The sequence below is a fragment of the Pleurodeles waltl genome, chromosome 8 (assembly GCF_031143425.1).
Source record: "Pleurodeles waltl isolate 20211129_DDA chromosome 8, aPleWal1.hap1.20221129, whole genome shotgun sequence".
Taxonomy (NCBI): domain Eukaryota; kingdom Metazoa; phylum Chordata; class Amphibia; order Caudata; family Salamandridae; genus Pleurodeles; species Pleurodeles waltl.
In genome coordinates, this window is record NC_090447.1 from 644016902 (window position 1) to 644022901 (window position 6000).

Here is a 6000-nt window from a genome sequence, read left to right on the forward strand (position 1 = left end):
GGGAATGTGACTCAATATATACATTACAGTGATTGGGGGGCATAAAGACCTTTCCATTCTTAAGACCCATAGCAGCATGAGTTTTAATAAATTATATCTAAGAGTATTGGATATGTGATTAGGTATCTAGGGTGAATTGGACCATGATTTTTAGATTGCTTTGGAATGTAATGCTCAATTCTGCCTTGAGTGAAGCCGAAATTCATATAGGGCCATATGTATGAAAAAATGGCCTTGTGAATCGCAAATAGCGATTTTTAAGAAATCGCTATTTCCGAGTCGCAATTGGCCATGTAACAAAATAGCATTTTCGCTAATTGCAATTTTTTACCAATTCGGTAAAAATTTGCAAATTGCGAGAAATTTCGAGAAAGCACACCTGGAGGAGCCTGATGACATAACAAGCAGGAAATGAGTCATCCCAGGCAGTTTCAGTGCCACACCCAAACCAACATCCAGAGAGAGAGCAGCCCAGCCACACAGAGCAGCACTCTGAAGGAGGCAGCACACCTGAGCAAGGATGGACACCTCAGCCCAAGGAAAGGAGAAGGGAGAGAGAAAGAGGAAGCTCAAATTCAGCGAGCAAGAGCTTGAGGTGCTGACAAAGGAGGTGGTCAGGAGCCATGACTGCCTTTTTGACAAAAGCTAACTCCAGGGGCCTGAGAGTGAGAAAAGGAGACTCTGGGCAGATATCCAATCCAAAATCTACACAATTGGAGTGGTACAGCGCTCCGTAGAAGAAATTAACCCCTTCTGTGCCTTGGACGAGATCATCTCGTCCTAGGCACAGGGGAACTTGGGGGCGTGCTAGCGCGCCCCCCGTGCACCCCCCTTCCCCCCCCAAGTCGGGATGGAAGGGGAAGACCTTCCCCTTCCACCCCCGACCCCCCCCACCCCCCCTGTGACGTCAGCACGCGAGCGCGCGCTGATTTGTCACAGGGGCCTCCCTAGTCGCGCTGGAAGCTCTGCTTCCAGCGCGATTGAAAAAGAAATGCAAATCGCTTGGGAGGTCCGGAGGGGCTTCAAAGGGAAGGAAAAGTATTTCCTTCCCTTTGAAGTCCCTCCGAGGGTTTCAAAAGCCGGATTGCTTGCAATCCGGCTTTTGAAACCCCACTAGACACCAGGGATTTTTTTTATTTTTATTGAAACACACAAAGGGAGCGACCCCTTGGGCAAGGGTCGCTCCCAGGGGGGGCATTTTTTTGAGAAGGCCTTTTCTGCCCCCCCTTTGTTGTGCCTCAGGGCAAATTTTTTTGTTGTGTTTTTTTTTTTGTTTGTTTGTTTTTTTCGAGATAGGGAGCAACCCATCAGGCAAGGGTCGCTCCCCTGGGGGGCAAATTGTATTTAGGCCATTTCTGCCCCCCTTGGGGGCAGATTGGCTGATTTTAGGTCAATCTGCCCCCAAGGGGGCAGAAACCACTAGGCACCGGGGATTTGTTTTTTGGCGCCAATGTCACGCAGGGGGAGCGACCCCGTAGGCAAGGGTCGCTCCCGGGGCGGGGTGGGGGCCGGGGGGGCCAAATTTATTTTAGGCCATTTCTGCCCCCCCTGGGGGCAGATCGGCCTATTACTAGGCCGAACTGCCCCCAGGGGGGGGGCAGAACCCTGAGGCAAATTTTTTTGTTGTGTTTTTTTTTTTTTTTTCGAGATGGGGAGCGACCCATCAGGCAAGGGTCGCTCCCCTGGGGGGCAAATTGTATTGAGGCCATTTCTGCCCCCCTTGGGTGCAGATTGGCCGGGGATTTGTTTTTTGGCGCCAATGTCACGCAGGGGGAGCGACCCCGTAGGCAAGGGTCGCCCCCGGGGGGGGTGGGGGCCGGGGGGGGACAAATTTATTTTAGGCCATTTCTGCCCCCCCTGGGGGCAGATCGGCCTATTACTAGGCTGAACTGCCCCCAGGGGGGGGCAGAACCCTCAGGGCCAATTTTTTTGTTGTGTTTTTTTTTTTGTTTGTTTGTTTTTTTCGAGATGGGGAGCGACCCATCAGGCAAGGGTCGCTCCCCTGGGGGGCAAATTGTATTTAGGCCATTTCTGCCCCCCTTGGGGGCAGATTGGCTGATTTTAGGTCAATCTGCCTCCAAGGGGGCAGAAACCACTAGGCACCGGGGATTTGTTTTTTGGCGCCAATGTCACGCAGGGGGAGCGACCCCGTAGGCAAGGGTCGCTCCCGGGGCGGGTTGGGGGCCGGGGGGGCCAAATTTATTTTAGGCCATTTCTGCCCCCCCTGGGGGCAGATCGGCCTATTACTAGGCCGAACTGCCCCCAGGGGGGGGGCAGAACCCTGAGGCAAATTTTTTTGTTGTGTTTTTTTTTTTTTCGAGATGGGGAGCGACCCATCAGGCAAGGGTCGCTCCCCTGGGGGGCAAATTGTATTGAGGCCATTTCTGCCCCCCTTGGGTGCAGATTGGTCGATTTTAGGTCAATCTGCCCCCAAGGGGGCAGAAACCACTAGGCACCGGGGATTTGTTTTTTGGCGCCAATGTCACGCAGGGGGAGCGACCCCGTAGGCAAGGGTCGCTCCCGGGGGGGTGGGGGCTGGGGGGGGCAAATTTATTTTAGGCCATTTCTGCCCCCCAGGGGAGCGACCCTTGCCTGATGGGTCGCTCCCCATCTCTAAAAAAACACACAAACAAAACAAAAAAAAAATTGCCCTGACGCCTAGAGGTTTCTGCCCCCCCCCCCGGGGGCAGATCAGCCTATTATTAGGCCGAACTGCCCCCAGGGGGGGGCAGAACCCTCAGGGCACCAGGGCAAATTTTTTTGTTGTGTTTTTTTTTTTGTTTGTTTGTTTTTTTCGAGATGGGGAGCGACCCATCAGGCAAGGGTCGCTCCCCTGGGGGGCAAATTGTATTGAGGCCATTTCTGCCCCCCTTGGGGGCAGATTGGCTGATTTTAGGTCAATCTGCCCCCAAGGGGACAGAAACCACTAGGCACCTGGGATTTGTTTTTTGGGGCCAATGTCACGCAGGGGGAGCGACCCCGTAGGCAAGGGTCGCTCCGGGGGGGGGCAAATTTATTTTAGGCCTTTTCTGCCCCCCCGGGGGGCAGATCGGCCTAATATTAGGCTGATCTGCCCCCGGGGGGGGGGGCAGAAACCTCTAGGCGTCAGGGCAATTTTTTTTTTGTTTTGTTTGTGTGTTTTTTTAGAGATGGGGAGCGACCCATCAGGCAAGGGTCGCTCCCCTGGGGGGCAAATTGTATTTAGACCATTTCTGCCCCCCTGGGGGCAGATTGGCCGATTTTAGGTCAATCTGCCCCCAAGGGGGCAGAAACCACTAGGCACCTGGGATTTGATTTTTGGTGCCAATGTCACGCAGGGGGAGCGACCCCGTAGGCAAGGGTTGCTCCCGGGGGAGGGGGGTGGGGGGGGCAAATTTATTTTAGGCCATTTCTGCCCCCAGGGGGGGGCAGAACCCTCTAGGCACCAGGGCAAATTTTTTTGTTGTGTTTTTTTTTTTGTTTGTTTGTTTTTTTCGAGATGGGGAGCGACCCATCAGGCAAGGGTCGCTCCCCTGGGGGGCAAATTGTATTTAGGCCATTTCTGCCCTCCTTGGGGGCAGATTGGCCGATTTTAGGTCAATCTGCCCCCAAGGGGGCAGAAACCACTAGGCACCGGGGATTTGTTTTTTGGCGCCAATGTCACGCAGGGGGAGCGACCCCGTAGGCAAGGGTCGCTCCCGGGGGGGGTGGGGGCTGGGGGGGGGCAGATTTATTTTAGGGCATTTCTGCCCCCCCCTCCTGGGGCCGGCTGAGCTAGAGGCCAAACTCCACAGGTAGGCACTTTGCAAAAAACACCTCTGTTTTCTGTGAAAAAATATGTTCTGTCCACGTTGTGTTTTGGGCCATTTCCTTTCGTGGGCGCTAGGCCTACCCACAGAAGTGAGGTACCATTTTTATTGAGAGACTTAGGGGAACGCTGGGTGGAAGGAAATTTGTGGCTCCTATCAGATTCCAGAACTTTCTGCCACAGAAATGTGAGGAACATGTGTTTTTTTAGCCACATTTTGAGGTTTGCAAAGGATTCTGGGTAACAGAACCTGGTCCGAGCCCCGCAAGTCACCCCATCATGGATTCCCCTAGGTCTCTAGTTTTCAGAAATGCACAGGTTTGGTAGGTTTCCCTAGGTGCCGGGTGAGCTACAGGCCAAAATCCACAGGTAGGCACTGTTTTCTTTAAAAAAATGGGATGTGTCCACGTTGCGTTTTGGGGCGTTTCCTGTTGCGGGCGCTAGGCCTACCCACGCAAGTGAGGTATCATTTTTATGGGGAGACTTGGGGGAACGCTGGGTGGAAGGAAATTTGTAGCTCCTCTCAGATTCCAGAACTTTCTGCCACAGAAATGTGAGGAACATGTGTTTTTTTAGCCATATTTTGAGGTTTGCAAAGGATTCTGGGTAACAGAACCTGGTCCGAGCTCCGCAAGTCACCCCTCCTTGGATTCCCCTAGGTCTCTAGTTTTCAGAAATGCACAGGTTTGGTAGGTTTCCCTAGGTGCCGGCTGAGCTAGAGGCCAAAATCTACAGGTAGGCACTTGGCAAAAAACACCTCTGTTTTTTTCCAAAATTTAGGATGTGTCCACGTTGCGCTTTGGGGTGTTTCCTGTCACCAGCGCTAGGCCTACCCACGCAAGTGAGGTATCATTTTTATCGGGAGACTTGGGGGAACGCTGGGTGGAAGGAAATTTCTAGCTCCTCTCAGATTCCAGAACTTTCTGCCACAGAAATGAGAGGAACATGTGTTTTTTTAGCCACATTTTGAGGTTTGCAAAGGATTCTGGGTAACAGAACCTGGTCCGAGCCCCGCAAGTCACCCCATCATGGATTCCCCTAGGTCTCTAGTTTTCAGAAATGCACAGGTTTGGTAGGTTTCCCTAGGTGCCGGGTGAGCTACAGGCCAAAATCCACAGGTAGGCACTGTTTTCTTTAAAAAAAATGGGATGTGTCCACGTTGCGTTTTGGGGCGTTTCCTGTTGCGGGCGCTAGGCCTACCCACGCTTGTGAGGTATCATTTTTATCGGGAGACTTGGGGGAACGCTGGGTGGAAGGAAATTTGTAGCTCCTCTCAGATTCCAGAACTTTCTGCCACAGGAATGTGAGGAACATGTGTTTTTTTAGCCAAATTTTGAGGTTTGCAAAGGATTCTGGGTAACAGAACCTGGTCCGAGCTCCGCAAGTCACCCCTCCTTGGATTCCCCTAGGTCTCTAGTTTTCAGAAATGCACAGGTTTGGTAGGATTCCCTAGGTGCCGGCTGAGCTAGAGGCCAAAATCTACAGGTAGGCACTTGGCAAAAAACACCTCTGTTTTTTTCCAAAATTTAGGATGTGTCCACGTTGCGCTTTGGGGTGTTTCCTGTCGCCAGCGCTAGGCCTACCCACGCAAGTGAGGTATCATTTTTATCGGGAGACTTGGGGGAACGCTGGGTGGAAGGAAATTTCTAGCTCCTCTCAGATTCCAGAACTTTCTGCCACAAAAATGTGAGGGACATGTGTTTTTTTAGCCAGATTTTGAGGTTTGCAAAGGATTCTGGGTAACAGAACCTGGTCCGAGCCCCGCAAGTCACCCCTCCTTGGATTCCCCTAGGTCTCTAGTTTTCAGAAATGCACAGGTTTGGTAGGTTTCCCTAGGTGCCGGCTGAGCTAGAGGCCAAAATCTACAGGTAGGCACTTCGCAAAAAACACCTCTGTTTTTTTCCAAAATTTAGGATGTGTCCACGTTGCGCTTTGGGGTGTTTCCTGTCGCCAGCGCTAGGCCTACCCACGCAAGTGAGGTATCATTTTTATCGGGAGACTTGGGGGAACGTTGGGTGGAAGGAAATTTGTAGCTCCTCTCAGATTCCAGAACTTTCTGCCACAAAAGTTTGAGTGACATGTGTTTTTTTAGCCAAATTTTGAGGTTTGCAAAGGATTCTGGGTAACAGAACCTGGTCCGAGCCCCGCAAGTCAGCCCTCCTTGGATTCCCCTAGGTCTCTAGTTTTCAGAAATGCACAGGTTTGGTAGGTTT